This window comes from Arvicanthis niloticus, chromosome 10, assembly GCF_011762505.2.
Source record: "Arvicanthis niloticus isolate mArvNil1 chromosome 10, mArvNil1.pat.X, whole genome shotgun sequence".
Taxonomy (NCBI): domain Eukaryota; kingdom Metazoa; phylum Chordata; class Mammalia; order Rodentia; family Muridae; genus Arvicanthis; species Arvicanthis niloticus.
In genome coordinates this window covers 63,199,325-63,217,795 of record NC_047667.1, presented here as the reverse complement: position 1 = coordinate 63,217,795, position 18,471 = coordinate 63,199,325, and positions in this window count along the sequence as shown.

Sequence of the window (18,471 nt, the reverse complement as noted above, 5' to 3'; positions counted from 1 at the left end):
GAAAGTCCATGAATCCAGTGGTTGTTCAGCTCATGAAGTGGGATATCTCAAGTTGGTCTTAAGTACACATCAGAATACCAAAGAAGTAGGCTGCAATAAAAGTGAAACAGCAAACTTACCACCAGACTGCCACCAGAAGGTATGGCTCAGATTGAAGGTGACTCTTCCCACCTCAAAGGACCCATATTTAGGGTGGGTCTTCCAGCCTCAAATGATTCAGTCAAGAAAAATTCTTCACAAGTGTGCCCAGCAGCTTGGGTTTCAGTTAATTCCAGATGCAATCAGATTAGCAACCAAGAAGAGCCATCACAATGTGTGGTGTGTGTGTGTGTGTGTGTGTGTGTGTGTATCTGTGTGTGTATCTGTGTGTGTTTTCTTCCTTCTCACTTCCTAACACAGTTACACCTTTATTATTATTTTTTTAGTTAACAATGCTTGTTGCATTGAGACTATCATTATTCCAATGCATTTTTTAGGTATTCTAAAATTTTCCTGACATTTTTACCTCTGAAAACTTGTTTTGTATTTAGTTGCTGTTAATCAGACAGACACTGTTATGCAGCTCGCTCTGTATGTGTGCAAACTTGCTCAAAGCTGTTGATAATTTCATCACTCAGCTGTACCCATGCAGTTGCTTTATGTATGCTTGGCTTAACTGCCACATGGAAGACAGTTAAGAATCAGCATTGTAGAAAACAAACAGACAGACAGACAGACACAGACAACAGTGGGAGAGTGCAATGTTGCAGTGCGTAAAGGCACTTGCCACCAAGCCTGGAAACATAAGTTTGATACCTGAGACCCACATTATAGGAGAAGAGAGACAACTCCTGCAAATTGTTCTCTGACCTCTATGCCTGTGCTATGGTATATGTGCAGCCACATACACACATAAAGATATATACACAAAATAATAAACCATTAGATAGATGATAGATAGATATGATAGATATAGATAAATGATAGAGATAGATGATAGATAGATAGATAGATAGATAGATAGATAGATAGATAGATAGATAAAAGGTTTTTAAACTGACATTACAGTCTATTATGGCACACTATGCCTGTCAGGTACAAAACTAAATGTAAAATTATTTTCAAAAGAACTAGGATTATTGGGCTTGTGAGATGGCTCAGCAGTTGAGAGCACTGACTGCTCTTCCGGTGGTCCTGAATTCAAATCCCAGCAACCACATGGTTTCTCACAACCATCTGTAATGAGATTTCATGCCCTTTTATGGGATGTCTAAAGACAGCTACAGTGTACTTACATATAATAAATACATAAAAACCTTGGGGCTAAAGCCAGCGGGGCTGGAACAAGCGGGGCCAGAGTGAGAGAGAGAGAAGGGAAAGGGAATAAAAAGAACTAGGATTATAATTTTTGTGTACATAGCCTGGAAAGAACAAGGGAGTATAAATTTCTTATTAGTAAAGCAAATATTTGCTCCTGGAAAAATAAAAGCGATTAAATAATTACTTGCAAAGATTCTTGTATGTGATAGATGAGACTGCAGTGCCTGCCAAGGAGCACATAGAAAAGACTCCCTCTCATAGCAAATGCAACTGCAAGTGGAACCAATGCATCCACCCACCCCCTTGGCATAGGTGGGAGACATTCAAAGCAACACATGAGACCAACAGCAAGTCATTTACCTTGTCAGTGGCTCACAGAGCGTTGGCACATCTCATAGCTGACAGTACCCTAGAAGGAACAAACTACAGACAATAACAGACTATGGTTACACACACTGACCGTCCTGAACATTTGCTTCTTCCAGCAATATTGCTGTTTTTATGTGAGATAATTTCTAAATGCTCATCCCACATTGTTCCCCACAAATGTACACGGTCCCTTAGGGAACACAAGAGCAACACCCTGGCTTCCTCTCTTGGTCCTAGTTGTGTTCTGAAGATGTTCCTCGCAGTTAATGACATAGGATCTTCCTTCCCTTTCATCCTTTGTGTCCCAAATGCCGCACCATCCCCTGCACTTAACTTTCCTGCTTTGCTATGCTACACCCTAGAGGTGGCAGAGTTGGTTTGCTGTGGAAAAGAAAGTCACATAGGCTACACTTTTTGAGACCTCACAGTCAGAAAATATGTTTACTCTGAGTGGTAATCTTAGAGGATAGAAAATTTCAGGTTGCAAATGTTTTGCCCTTATATTTTTTTTAAGACATTATTCCACTGTCTCCACCTTGCAAGGCTACTGTTGTTAGTGCAATCTGACAATGTAGGGTGTGTTTTGGTGTCCTCCTGCTGCAGCCTCTGGAAGCCCTCCGATCCTCTCTTCACCCCCAGTGCTCTATAGTGCTTGTAGCTTGAAGTGTGAATCTGCTTGTGTGCCTTCTGCTTGGCTCTCACTGGGTTTGTTCAGTCCAGACAGAGAAATTTCATGAATTATTTCTTGAACGCATTGCATTTCTTCTGTTGTTTCCCTTTCTGAAACTACTGTTATTTAAGAATGGAAGTGTTTCAAATAAGCATCTACATTTTGTTTGTTTGTTTTTTTTTTTTTTTACATTTTTTACATATTTTAAGAGAGGGGGAGACAGAGAGAAACAGGCAGAGAGAGAGAGAGAGAGAGAGAGAGAGAGAGAGAGAGAGAGAGAGAGAGAGAGAGAAGACACCCAAGAAGGTCAAAGGGGGCATCAGATCCTCTAGAGCCAGAGTTACAACACCATGTGGGTGATAGAAACCAAACTTGGGTCCTCCACAAGAGCAGCAAGCTCTCATGACTGCTGAGCCAGCCTCGTCACTTTTAAGATTCTTTTCTGTGTTCTCTATTTATCAAGTTATTCCTGTGTTGGGCTTTTCCAGAAGTTTATCTTCCTTCTTAACTTTTTAATGCAATCTTTCTTATCTTTATATGTCTGTATGCATCACTTATGTGTATATATGGATGTGTGTGGGTCGAGGGGCGTGTGCATGCCACAGCACATGCATTGAAGTCAGAGGACTACCTCAGGTGCCAGTCCTTGCCTCCCACTTTGTGAGACAGGGTGTATTTGGTTACTCACCGTTGCAATCACCAGCATGTCTAATGTGTGGGCGCCTATGGATCCCCTTCTCTGACCTCCAACCAGCATAACCGAGCTGGTATCAGAGAGACATGCCACCACATCCAACTTCACTTGGGTTCTGGGGATTCCAACTCAAGTCTTCACAATTTCTCTAGCAACTGAGTCATCTCCCTGCCCTACAATCATATTTTCAAATTTCAGAAGTTATTTTATAGTCAGGATTGTTTTTTTTTTAATAGCAGCGTGTTCTCATTTCATAGACATAACTAAAAATCTATTTCTGAAGCAGCTTTTTCCCACACTATTTTTTTTATTCATTCATGGTCTCTCTTTCCCCCAAAGTTCTTTTTTGTTGTTTAGTCATTGCCCTCCCTATGATGGGTTTTCCTCAAATATATATATATATATATATATATATATATATATATATATATATATTGAATCTTTCAAAAACATATATATATACATATATATGTATATATATAGATATATATGTATATATATATAAATGTTTTTTAAAGATTCATTTTTATTTATATGAACACACTGTAGCTGTCTTCAGACACACCAGAAGAGGGCATCAGATCACAACAGATCACAACAGATGGTTGTGAGCCACCATGTGGTTGCTGGGAATTGAACTCAGGACCTCTGGAAGAGCAGTCAGTGCTCTTAACCACTGAGATCTCTCTAGTCCCCTCATAGTAAGTTTTTTATAGTTTTAAATAGGGAACTACAGAGCTGAATAAAGTTGAATGGGTGACACTTCAGAAGCAAGGGTGTCTCTTCTGAGGTAGTTTATCTCAGCCATCTCTACCGGGTTTTTGGTTGTCTGTACTTGTAGGTCTACACTAACCAAAACTTGTAGGTCTTGGATTAACTAGAAAAATGATTTCCAATGCCCTTCCTGATGTTGGGGGGGGGGGGGGGCTGTGGAATCTGGCAAGGGAAAGAATCTGGGGATCTTTAACTGTGGGGGCTTTCACTGGCTGTCTGGCTTCAAAGGTGTTATTCTTTTCATCAGCCATGTCAATAACCCAACCTAGAATCCTCTGGTTCATCTCCTCAGAAAACAAATCTCTGTTCCTATGTGTGAGATGGAGGGATGGAAGGGGGTGTGGCCATGCATGGAGCTGCTGGGGACTAGAAACTGGATGATTCTTCAACATCTTATCAACAATTGTCCCCGGGCCCGCCTGCTCCATCTCCTTCCTGTCCTGAGACACCTGTGCTTCTGAAGTTCCAATCGCCTCACAGAGTCAACGATTAAACACGTAACAGATGTACGCTCCTAGGAAGCGTGCCGTCAGACACTGGCTCTGGGAACAGAAAAGGCAGGTCTATAGAAGCAACAAACTGTTTCCTGTTTACACGGGTTAATAGCATAGGAAGGAAAAAGAGTACACACATACACTCACACACACACATGCCTGTGTGCAAACAGTTACTCAAGGAGGCCAGAAGTGGACTTGGAGACCCAGAACTGGAGACACAGTCAGCTGTGAGCCATCAGCCATGGATGCTGAATTGTCTCTCCAGCTCCATGCACTTAACTTAAAAGCCACTCTCTCTGTCATCAAAGCAAAACCTGTCAAGTCATAAACCTTAGAAAAGGAGGAAAGATTGTCATATTACACCAACGAATTTGATTTTTGTTTCAGAAGGCCTACATAGATGAGGCCCGCTCCCTGTAGAGTCCCTTGGTCCCTTAATAGCATCCTTGCACTTTACAGTACGAAAGATTAATGTATTATTAATAACAGTATAATGAAGCAGCGTAAAATGAAGCCAACCCAGTGCTCAGTGCTGAGCGATGCACACATTTGTAGAAAATCAGACACTGGGGAAAAATTAATATATACTCTGCAAACATAGTTATCTGGTTGGTTCTCTAGAGGACTTTTGGTAACTGTCAAGGTTCTGTTTCAGGCAAGATAATGATTTCCTCAACAAAACGAGAAGCGTGGATAAGCACATTGGACAGGACACCTGTGTAGAGCTGGCCTTCACTGCCTTCTCTCCGACATCCACACTCCCTGCCCTCCTTGTCCTGTCTGACTTCACAACTTCTAATCCAGGCTTGGGACTTCTCTCTCCAAATGCCTTCATGACGGCTTTCTCTGGATGTCCAGGAACAGTTCAAAATATGCATGTTCAAGGGCTAGCCCTGAGCCGGGCGGTGGTGGCACATGCCTTTAATCCCAACACTTGGGAGGCAGAGGCAGGCAGATTTCTGAGTTCGAGGCCAGCCTGGTCTACAAAGTGAGTTCCAGGACAGCCAGGGCTACACAGAGAAACCCTGTCTCAAAAAAACAAAAAAAAAAAAAAACAAAAAAACAAAAAAAAAAAAAAAAACAAAAAAAACAAAAAAAAAAAAAAAAGGGCTAGCCCTGGCTCATCTCCCTCAGATCTGATCTACCCTTACTGGATGGCAACTCCATCTTTCTAGATACTCCGACAAAAGGTAGAGCCAGTCTGGACCCAGCTTTCCAACACCACTAACTCACCAGCAAGTACTTCCTATTGGGTACGCTCTTCCAAGTACAGACAGACCACGCTCACAGCAACAGTCCTACCTGCCTCTACTCATTGTCACCTTCTGCTTGGATTGATGCAACTGTCTCAAATTGGGAACCCTGTTCCCATATTATCCCTTCTACCAGATAAATTCCTTGGGCTGAGGAGACAGTGCAGTGGGCAAAGCGCCTGCTGTATGTATGTGGGGAACTGAATTTTGATTCCTAGCACCTGTGTTAAAGCAAGGCATGTTGTCATGCCTATGACACCATTTGTGTGTGTGTGTGTGTGTGTGTGTGTGTGTGTGTGTGTGTGTGTGTCCATGCTACATCTTCGTGAGTTTGTACGCACCACTTGCATGCAGGTGTCTGTAGAGAAGTAAGTGATTCTCAACTTGTGGATCCCGAACCTTTGGGGGTTATAGATCAGATATCCTTCAATCAAATATTTATATTACGATTCATAACAGTAGCAAAATTATAGTTCTGAAGTAGCATTGAAAATAGTTTTATTGTTGGGAGTTATCACAGCATGAGGAGCTTAAAGGATATCAGCATTGGAAGGAAGGTTGAGAGCAACTGCCACAGAGGGTTGCATATCCTGGAACAAGAATTACAGGCAGTCGTGAGCTCTCAAATGGGCAATGGGAACCAAACCGGGCTCCTCCGTGGAGAGCAGAGACAACTGGGACTATGGACATCAGACTCATGGGGAATAATAGCAAGGCCTTCCTATGTCAGAGTAGGGACGTCGACAAACAGTTGGCCAGAACAGAACATGCAGAGTGTCCCAGATGACTGCCAGTGAGCATGTCTTCCTCCAAGTGCATGGCCCATCCGATCCCAGCTTTGTGCTGCTTGTACCTGTTTGTCTTAATTTCCCATCACCCCCAGGCAAGTGTCTGAGGCCCAGCTCTCAGGCTGCAGCTGTCCTCTGTAGGAGGGGTAAGAGCTCTTAACCACACGTTATCTTTCCAGAGCTTACGTAAGCAAACGGTTCATGGCAACCTGAGTGAGTTCTTTCTCTTTCCTCCCTGTTTCCTTCACACAGTCCCCTCTGAGATTTCCCCTTCCATTTCCTTGGTACCAGGTCTATACCAGGAAAACACACTGAACAAACCCTTCTTTATCTTCCTCCCTCCTTGTCTATAGGTTACTGACATATTTTAAGTATCTGAGCCAATGTCTTCATCAAATTAAAGATGTCTGCAAAACCTCTCCTTAAAAATTAAAGTTTTAACGCCCGACTTCATACCTAGGCAGTACCATGAAGTGATTCTAGCCTGGCCTATGCAGATCGACAGAGCTATGTGAGTTCAAGCCAAGCTATGCAGGTCATGATCTGTGAGAAGTGTCTTCACGACCCTCACAGAACTGTGTGCCACCAGGTTAACATGAGAGCCACAGGTAAAGAAGGGCCTGGTGCATAGTAAGAGTCCCGTGAGACTAGCTTCCTTTAGAGTTGTAAACACCCATTGCTGCTGAATGACTGAGTTGGTGTGGGGGAAATGTCCCCCTAGGACACAGGATTGATGGTGGCTCAGGTTTTTGGTTTGGGAAGTGTAGGTGTTTCTGCCCCATCTCTTCTTGATAAATGACAATCATTGGAGACTCAGAAGGGAAATAAAAGACGTTTTAGACTCAGAGGTAAGCCGTTCTGATCAGACACCGTGGTCTGGTAAAACAGCTTTAACCAGCAGCTCCAGCCTTGTGCGAGATGATGCGGGGTAGTTCCGTCCCCCATTCATGTGTGTACGTATCTTTCCTCTCCTGGATCGCACTTGCACATCTTCCTCGTAGCCCTTAGAGGCTGTCAATCATGTGCTATGCAGCTGAAACCACACCCTCTTACCAGGCCTACCCCTATGAGATCAGGGCAAAGCTGTCTTCTATTTCAAGGACTTGGCTTGAAATAGACTCTTGATCAGATGCCTTTCCTTTCTCATCTACTTCCCCCATGACACCACTGATCTGTTCTGGGTCCATCACATCTCAGTGCCTGCTTCTGAGAACCCAGGACTGGATCCATAACTGTGAAAGAGTTTAGGAAGACGGATTATGGCTACATGTCTACAAAATCTGGAGCAGTAATGCTCACGCGGTAAATCCTTTGTAAGGGTTACGAATGGCTGTATTTGGACGATGGGCCCACAGCACCACGGACAGCCCAGGGAGCTCCACGGGAGCTTCAGACAAACACAAGTGCAGACACACAAACCCTTAAAAGTATTGACAGTGCAGCCTCGCTCACGTAATTGCTTCCCGTCACATCACTGGCTGGCCCCTTGCCCTTAATTACAAGGGAATGAAGGCTCCGGCTGAGTTGTAATACAAAGAGCCTGGTGCCACATGCCCCCATGAGACCCACCACAGGCATTCAATTTAGCTAATAAGTATGGCTACTGGGAGACTTGAATGTCCTCTCTCCCGTGGGCGGCTTCTTCTTCTTCTTTATTATTTTTTTTTTTTTAAATAAGTGAAACTCTTTGGTTTGTCCTTTCACCCCGTTTCACAGAGTAGTTTCAAGGTGGCTTGTTTGAAGGGGAGCAGCAGGAGTCTTAAGAACTTAATTTTAAGAAATTCAAAGAGCAGAGAACACACTTTGTTCTTTGCCTTTCTTAAACCCATATTGCCAGCCTTTCATAGTAATTTGTCTTTTATGGATAAAATATACACAAAATCACCGAGAGGGGAAGGCAGCTGACGTGACCTTGGCCAACCAAGTTCTTCTGTTTTTAAATGGCATGCACCGAATGTATTATTAAGATTTCTACATGGCGGCATGCCCAGCGAGTAGGTCGGCTCAGGGAGAGAATTTACCCGTTTCTTTATTTTTCAGTTCAAAAAAATAAGGGCAAAGAAACTTACACATAGAATTTTTTTTTTTTTTTTGATTTTCATTTATTAGCTCCTGGGGAAGAAAAAAAAAAAAAAAACCTAATATAGGCAAAATCCCAACATGCTAAACCCAGAACTAAAGTAATAGTGCCTGGGGACCGCGTGAGTGAATCGTTGTGATCCTGGGTGCTAAAGAATCGATTCTTCCCGGGCTCTCTCATCTGACCCCACTGCAGACTGGCTTTTGTCCACTTCCCAGCACTTGAGCCATTAATGATCTCCTCCAGGCCGGACTGGGCATCCGTCTTCCGCCTCGCCGGCTTTCATCTATCTGTTGCCTTTGTTCGCCCCGCCACAGTCTTCCTCCTCCTCCATAAGCCTGGCTCCTAATTCCGTCTGATCCTTTAGTGTTTCTGTTCTCTTCTATCTCATATTTTAAAAATAAAAATGAAAATGACAATTAGAGAACAGGGGAATAAAAAAAAAAAGAGACCCAACCCAATCAGTAGTATTTTATTGTATTTTTCTTTTAATTTTTTTTTCAGAGTGGCTTTTATGGACCACGAATAGAAATTGTATCTCCTTTTCTAGTCTACCCAGTATTTTCCTCTCACTACCTCACATATTTATAACCTGAGATTCATCTTAATTTCTGCTCCCTTCCTGACTCACCTTCATAGTCTATTGTCTTCCCTGTGGGTATCCAGTGCTCTGTACTCTTCCCAGAATCCACTCAAGAGCCCAAACTGCAGCCCACACTCTCCTTTTCTGCTCCTTCAGATATATATCCCTTTTGTTCTAAGAGATGAGTGTGTGTGTGTGTGTGTGTGTGTGTGTGTGTATATATATATATATATATATATATATATATATATATATATATATAATTTTTAATTACATATATTTTCTTATTGAGTATGGTGTGCACATGCTGTGGTGTCCTGGTAGGTGTTGGAAGACAATGTGGAGTTGTTTCTCTCCTTTCACTGTGCAGTTCACCAGGTTTGGCAGCGAGGGCCTGTGCCCTCCAAACCATCTCTCTGGCCTCAGACAAATATCATTTAAAAAACAACAATAACAAAAAAAAAATCGAGCAGCTCCGTTCTTGGGGTTGATTGTGCTCCTACAGATCTCTCTGAATTAGAGGCCAGCCTGATCTATATCAAAAGTTGTAGGCCAGTCACGTTTACACAGCGACACTCTGTCTTAAAAGCAAGCAAGCACACAAACAAACAACAAAAACAAAATTTCAAATGCTTCTACTGTCTATAAGCTGGGAGTTGATTAGACAAATGACATGTAATAAAAGACCATGCAGCCATTATAAATTGCAACATTAAACAATGTCAGTTTGAGGCAGTTAAAGGCAGTTGCTATTCTTCCAGAAGACCTGAGGACAGTTCCCAGCACCCCAGTGGGGCAGTTCACAACACCTATAACTCCAGCACCAGGAGATCCAAATCCCTCTTCTGGCCTCCTGGGGAGCCTGCACACATACACGTGTATATACACACACACATATACACCTATACACACTCACACATACACACATACACTCACATATACACACTCACACACACATACACATGCATACACACACATATACACACATGTATACACACACACACACATACTCACGTACACATAAACTTTAAATTTTTGAGCAGGTGTGGTGATACACACCTATAATCCCAGCAGTCAGGAGGCTGAGATAGAAGGATTCTGTGTTGAAGATCAGCCTATGTTATACAGTGACACTCTGTTATTAAATAAATAATAAATAAATATTTAAACAGAGAGAAGAATAAAAGTGTAATGAAAGTTAAGACCTGCCAGGTGGTGGTGGCGCACGCCTTTAATCCCAGCACTTGGGAGGCGGAGACAGGCGGATTTCTGACTTCAAGGCCAGCCTGGTCTACAGAGTGAGTTCCAGGATAGCCAGGACTACACAGAGAGACCCTGTCTCGAAAAACAAAACAAAACAAAACAAAAAAAAACAAAACAAAACAAACAAACAAACAAACAAAAAAAACAAAGTTAAGACCTTATTCAATTCCATGTGGCCTCATGTTTCGTGACCTACAATAATCTGCTGGGTTATAGTCCATGGGGCTATAGTCCCTGTTCATGAGCAGGACCTGGAAGAAATCAAGGCATCTAAGTCTGTTCGAAGATTCGGCAGCCTATGCTAACAGTTCCGAGCAGTGGAAATGGCACTGTGATGGATTTGCATCACCCATGTCTCTGAATTTTTAGAGTCTAATATGAAAGCTGGCAAGATAGCTCAGCAGTTAAGAGCACTGACTGCTCTTCCAGAGGTCCTGAGTTCAATTTCTAGTAACCACATGGTGGCTCTCAACCATCGATAATGAGGAACTGATGCCCTCTTCTGGTGTGTCTGAAGACAGACTGGGTACGGCAACAGTGTGCTCACATAAAATAAATAAATAAATCTAAAAAAAAAAGAAGAAAAGAGTCTAATGCAATGGCTTTGGTGGTGGGACCCATAGAGAACTGACAATTTTTCTTTTACCTAGAGCATTAAGTACTACTTTCTATAGCCACCATCATGGAAATATCCAAGAGGCCTGGGGAGACAGCTCACCTGTTAAGAGTGAGTACTGTTCTTATAGAAGACCTACAGGCTCCAAGGCCTGACACTATTACTGATGCTATGGTGTGCTTACAGACAGGAGCCTAACTAGCATGGCTGTCCTTCAAAAGCCTCCTCACGTCTGACTGAGACAATCACAGATACTTACACCCAACCAATGGACTGAAGTCGGGGAACCCTGTGGTTGAATTAGGGAAAGGCTGGAAGAAACTGAGGAGGAGGGCAACTCATAGGAAGACCAGCAGTCTCAACTAACCTAGACCCCTGAGATCTTCAAATAATGAAGCACCAACCAGGCAGCATACACCAGCTGATACGAGGTCCCAGACACATGTACAGCAGACGACTGCCTGGTCTGGCCTCAGTGAGAGAAGATGCACCTAACCCTTGAGAGACTTGAGGCCCCAGGGAGTAAGGAGGCCTGGTGGGGATCGGGGGTGGTGTGGGAGGTGGGGACATCCTCTTGGAAACAGGGGTAGAAGGAATGGGATGAGGAACTGAGGGAGAGCAGACAGGGAGGAGAATAACGACTGGATGGTAAAAAAAAAAAATAAGAGTAACAAAAGAAGAAAAGGAAGAGGGAGGAGGAAGAAGAAGGGGAAGAAGAAGGGGAAGAAGAAGAGGAAGAAGAAGAAGAAGAAGAAGAAGAAGAAGAAGAAGAAGAAGAAGAAGAAGAAGAAGAAGAAGAAGAAGAAGAAGAAGAAGACCCACATTCAGTTCCCAGCACCCAGTCAAGTAGCTCAAGACTGTAAACTTAGCTCTAGGGGATCCAAGGTCTTTGACCTCAAGAGCTCTGTACTCAGGTGTAAAAATCTGCACACAGACACATACTCATATGCATAATTGAAAAATAGTAAAAACAGATACTTAGAATGTCCTCATCATAGAGCCCTTTGTCTTTAAGATGAGGTCATCGCTGAGTCCCAGCCTGGAACTCATAAGCCCCCTCCTTCTGCCGCCCCAGTCACCACCATGCCCAGCTCTGAAGAATGAACCAGTTGATGTAGTCATAAATATAAGAAGCACTTTGAATCTATGTTTCTCTTTGTTATTTTTTTTCAGCACATAGCGTTTTTATTTTTTGTTTGTTTATTAGCATGTACTAATTATGTTAAAAACATAATAGCTTTCTTATGACATTTTTATACACATATATTATATACTCTGAATATACTCAGCACATACACACACAGAGAGAGAGAGAGAGAGAGAGAGAGAGAGAGAGAGAGAGAGAGAGAGAGTTCCCGTCTCTGAATTCCATGGTTACTAGTGAAAGGCCCCTCCAGCAAAGTGTGGTATCACAAGCAGGAAACATGTGCACTTGACCAAGTATCCCCAAAGCAGTTGCTCTACAGCGAACTGTTTAAAATGTGAACTAGGCCTTACTATCTCCCTGGAGCAAAGGCAGTTGTAGTTGCGGTCCATTTAAATAACAAAGCATTAGCACTGAAATGACCTTGATGAGCTTCTTTTCCATATTTCCCCACAATTCACCATTCAACTTTTGTCAGGTTTTTGGAAGTCTCCACTATTATGTATGAGAATTCTTTCCTTAAGTTCTATTTAAATGCAGCAAACTCTGAAGTTGGGTTCGAGGGGCTAGGAGCACACACTGATCATATTGCTATGATTTGAAATGCCCCCATTAGGCTATTGGGATACTTGGTCCCCATCTGCTGGCACCGCTGCTTTGGGAGGTTGTGGAACCTTAGGGAGTGTGGCCTGGGGTTGCCAGGCTGTGAGCCCTGGTGACTCAGCGTCAGATACAATGTAAAGTCTCTGAAGTCTCCCGAGGTTCTTACTGCCACAGCCCAGAATAAACTTCCTCCCTCAAAGTCAATGCTTAAAAGAATCCTCTTGTCCCTACAAGCGTTCTTCTGTCTTGAGTCTCTCATTTTTCTGAGGCCCAGACTTTTTAGAATCTAAAGAAGATGGCAGAGCAGTTGACAGATCTGAAAAACAACAGCAAGTCCAGGAGAGTGTGTTAATGGGCTGAGCTCATTCTAAGTTAAAAATAGAAGGCCGTCAACAGTGCTGGAAGCCGCCTGCCTCTGTGTCAGCCAGTGTTTGTTTATAATTCCCAAAAGGCGGGATGCCATCTGTGCTGTATTATCCATCCCTTCAAGAAGTGTTTATTGAGCACCTACATTCTGTCTGGCATTGCCTGGGGCTATGGCAATGATCAGAACAAACGGATGCCCCTGAGAGCCTGAGGCTGAGCATCTCGTGGTTGTTACAGCTTTCTCATTACGTCCCCTCTTCTAGAGTCTAAACTCCCAGAGAACAAGAACGGACTTTAATAAATTTCCAATCCTCAACAGCATCCAAAGAGGTGGGGGAGGGGGGCAATTGACACTGTTAAATCAAGATATTAGTAAGGCCACACAATTTGGGTGTGCTCATCTTTTGCACAGGCCTTTCCCTGGGCTTGCCCTTTGACCCTGAGAGCTGCTATTAACCTTTAACCTTCCTCACTTGCTGCTGCCTTCTCCTCCCCTGCCCATTCCAGTTTCTCTGATTTCAGTGTATAAAATGCTGAAGAAACAATGCAGGAGATGGTGCAGGAAAGTGAGATTTAAAGATCAGTGCCAGAAATTAGAAGTTTCATTTGACGCTTTCAAAGTACTGTGCTTTAGAAACACACTAGCAAAGAACACACTCCATTCCTTCTTTGAAATGCCTCATCGCATTTTAGTACATGTATGTGTGTGTGTGGCATATGTGTGTGTGTATGTTTGTGTGTATATATGTGTATTGTGTGTCTGTTATATGTGTATATGTGTGTATGTGTATATGTTTGTGTGTGTGATGTATGTTATGTGAGCATGTGTATGTTTGCAAGTGTGTTATGTGTGTATTACATGTTATGTATGTGTGTTATGTGTATATGTGTGTTATAAGTGTGTATGTGTGTGTACACATTTATATGTTTGTGTGTATGTATATTGTGTATTGTGTGTGTATATGTTTGTGTATATGTGTATGTGTGTATACATGTGTGTAATGTATGTTTGTGTGTTATATGTGTATATATTTGTGTGTTTGTGTGTGAATATTTGTGTGTCTATGTGTGTGTTATGAGTATATTTATGTTTTTGGTATGTGTGCAAGTGTGTATGTGTGTATGTGTGTATGTCTGCGCATGTATGTGTGTATGTTTGTGTGTATATATATGGGGGGGTATATGTGTGTATGTGCATGTTATATGTATGTCTATGCTTGTATGTGCATATTTGTGTATGTACATGTGTGTGTCTTGATTGTATATTTGTGAGTGTATATGTGTTTCTCTCTCTCTCTGTGTGTGTGTGTGTGTGTGTGTGTAAGTGCGGCTCTCAAGGGTTGAACTTACTTCATTCAGCTTGTCATCAGGAACCTTTATCTCCTGAGCCATTTCTCCTTAGATTTCATAAAAGGGAGTCTTTATAATTTGTGAGATAAAATTACTTTCCGAAATGATTCAAATAATCCTTTAGATCTAAGCTATATTTAAGCATAACGTGGCAGCTCGTTCACTAACGGGGAACCAGAAGCGCTCTTTCCCAGCTTAGAGGAGAATGTTAAGGGTTTGCTTTTATCTTAACAGTTTGCTTGGTGACCAGCATTTAAGGCTACTAATGCTGAGCCTTTATTGAGATGTGAAGAGCATCCGGGAGCCTCAGAAAGCAACCCCCACCCCAAGGACACCTGAGCATGTCTGCTCCGTGAAGATGATGACCTTATGCACGTTCAGTTACAAATGCATCCTTCAACTCACAGCAATTAACACTTTTATTCCAATGTCTTCCTTCCCTCACACAAAAGAAATAAAGTAAACAAGTGTATTAAAATTCTACCAAAAGACTGAGCCGGGGAGGCAGGCTGCGCGTCGAGACTTGAAGTGTCCGCCCTCACAGCTGCGGTTTCCTTTGTGGTGCTGTCTGCTCTCACAGAAAATCAACAAGGATTTCCCAGAGGGTGAGAAACAAAAGCTTTAAAACCTGGCTTCCTGTGAGTCCACCAAGGGCATGGCCTTTGGGAACAAAGTCAAGTTCTGATCCAGCCCCCTCCTGCGGCCACTAGATGACACTGCCGCCCCAAAAATAACAAAGTGATTCACTGTTCACTGCAGAGAAATCACAGGACTCTGAACTTGGCTGTGCGTTGTACAATATTGCTGCTGCTGCTGCTGCTGCTGCTGCTCCTCCTCCTCCTCCTCCTCCTCCTCCTCCTCCTCCTCCTCCTCCTCCTCCTCCTCCTCCTCCTCTTCCTCCTCTTCCTTCTCTTCTTCCTCCTCCTCCTCTTTCTTCTTCCCCTTGTTATATGAATAAGAAAGTAGTGAGATTTTTCAAGTGAGAAAAAAATGTGAAGTTCAAGCATCTTATTCAGGAGGAACCTCTTCAGTAACAGGAACTTTGCTTGGGCTTTTGTTGCTCTTTTATTCAGTCTTAAGTATCTGTTAAAAAGCGTTATTGTACCTGAGTCACGATGGCAAACTCAGCTTAACCACCAATAGGCAAGCTGAACACAGCTGGTCACTCAGGAATCAATTAAGGCCGGCAAGATGGCTCAGTAATAAGAGCAGATGCGTCTAAGCCTTTACAGCCTAAGTGGGATCCCCAGGAGCTACCCACAAAGTGGAGGGAGAAAACAGACTCGTGTAAGTTTTCCTCTGACCTTCTCATGTGCCATGATGCATGCAAGTGCACACAGACACATACACACATGTACACACATGCACAGACACACACACAGAGACAGACAAACAGACACAGACATACACACACAGACACGCACGGAGTAAATAAACAGAAAAAGCAAAAGAATACGATAGTTATATGTACACTACTGCACTCTTGTTGCTCTGACTTCTATCCCTGGCCCCCCAGACATACAGACACACAGACACACAGACACACAGACACACAGACATACAAACAGACACTCCCACGTGAATAGCTTCTCCTGGGGATAAGGACACCTGACAGAAATGCTGCAGTGCAGCTGGGCTTAGGTGTTGCATTGTGAATTATGCATGAGGGGACTCGGCTCTCACTGCAGTTGAGCACAGAAGCAAGGGCTATTTCTGTTCATGTCTACATCCTTCCTTGCCAGCAAGATAGCAGAGCACAAGGGATGGAGGGCTTTGGCCCTCTGAATCCACAGACATTCCAAGTTGACATCTATAGCCATAGCTCTGGGATCAAGAAAACACTTCTATCTATGCATTGGGACTTTCTTTATAACTATAGGCAACTGCCTTAAATATTACGATTAATAGTGATATTGATCTCTTTGTGCTCTTCTTAGATTTGCTTAATTAGAAGAGTTTGCTTTATGTTTGGTTATGGTATAATAAATCTAGGAGTTAATTCAAAACACCACCACGGAAAGGTGCTCTTGAGATCGGTGTCACCAACATTCAAGCATTTATTACAGCGTTGGATGCTCAGCAAACACTATAGATCTGACATGCAATACATCTCTAAGCTCGACAATGAGAAAGCAATGGACCACTACAGCATGAGCCCCCTCATCCCCCCCCCGTGTGTGTGTATGTCATTCTGTCTCTCTGTCTCTGTTTCTGTTTATCTGTGTGTCTCTCTCTGTCTCTGTCTCTCTCTCTCTCTCTCTTTCTCTCTCTCTGAAAACACAGCACAGACAAGACAATGCAGAGAGTTGGAAGTGAAGGGATGCTACCAACTACTCCTCAAAACAGCTGAGCAGAACAGAGGGTGGGTGTTTGGTTTATGATTGCTTTGTGTGTACATGTTCTTATATTTGGGGGGTTGGTTTAGCTTTTGAATGTTTGGTGTTTTTGAACAGAGTCTCGCTATGTATCCCCAGCTGATATGGAACTCACTCTCTAGACCAGGCTTGTCTCAAACTCAGTGATCCCCTGACCTCACTTCTCAAGCATTGAGATTGAATGTGTGTGCCACCGTGCTCAGCTTTTTGTTTGATCTTTAAAGATTTATTTAACTTTGGGGTGTGTGTGTGTGTGTGTGTGTGTGTGTGTGTCTGCCTGTCTGTCTGCCAGATGAGTGCAAGCATCTACAGAGGATAGAATAAGCCACTGGATCCCCTGGAGCTGGAGTTACAGGCAGTTGTGAACAGCCTGATGTGGGTGCTGGGAACTGAACTCGGGCCCTGTGGAAAGATAGCAAGCACCCAACTGCTGAGGCATCTTTCCAGAGAGAAGAGCTCTGGGCTGATGAGAGAGACAAAGAAGGACTATTGAGGAGGGTAGTACATTAATCTACACACAAACATTGCTGGCCTAGGGTTAGGGCTCTAGTTCATTGGAAACATCACAGTGAAGTGGTCCAGGGCATGGATTCATGGCTAAATATACTGGCTTTGATTAGACAAGTAATTTTTAGATTTTCCAGTGACTAGAGCCAAACTCAGGGTTTTGTACATGACAAATAAACACAATACCACTGGGTTACACACCCAGCCTTGCACACACGATTTTAAGTTCAGGCATTCATCTACAGCATGCCAGTAGAAAGATTAAATGAGAATTTTAAAAGTTGCATTTGTCTTGGGGAGTGGGATTCTGCCTGCATATATCTGCATCACATGGCTGCTGTGTCAGAAGGGGACACTGTGTCCCTTGAGACTGGACTTAGAGATGGTTGTGAGCTGCTGTGTGGGTGCTAGGGGACCCAATCTTGTCTGTCTGCACAATCAGCCTCTGCTCTTGGTCTCTTCTGCCCTCTCAATGAGGATGTTTTACAGGTGTAACTAACACACAGAGGGAGCTCTGTAACTGTTTATTAAATAAAATTATTCCCCAGCATGTCCAATGCTCTCCTACCCAGTGAACTTGCAATCAGGTTTTTGCTGAGGGTCTTGCATGGAACTCTGTACTGTTTTGTGCTTTATATTGCTTTCCTGTGGCTGCTGTGACAAGTGACCACAGGTGGGACAGTTTAAAAAGCAAAAATGTACCTCTCATGGCTCTGCAGGCCAGACATGTGGACACTGCATCCCTGGGCTGAACTCGGGATGTTGTAGGCCGTGCTCAGAGCTGGGACACTGAGGAAAGACAAGCTTTGTCGCTGACAGACTTAAAATGCCGCATCGAGTTACTCTGTGTCCCTACAGCATGTGCTGCCTGCATCCTCTTCCAGCCATGTCAAATCTCTTTCTGCCTCTCTAGGAAGGGGCCTTGGGATGGAATTGAGTCGGGGACTTGCACTAGCTCCAGTCCTCAACTCAACTCAATTGGTAAGACTCCCTCTTGGCCATACAAGGTAATGTTCACACTCTCTAGATTATGGTCCTAATAATATCTTTGAGTGGCATTACCTAGGTCCTTCATAACTGTCTTGTACCTTCCTACAACAGTGTGAGCACCCGATTAGACCCCAGCTGTCTGCGGCTATGACACCCCAAAGTGCTAGGTCTCCTCTGCACATGCACAGCATGTGAAGTACATACAAAGGGACAACAGCGGGCCAGGTCGTGTTCCCTGCCGGGCCCCTCT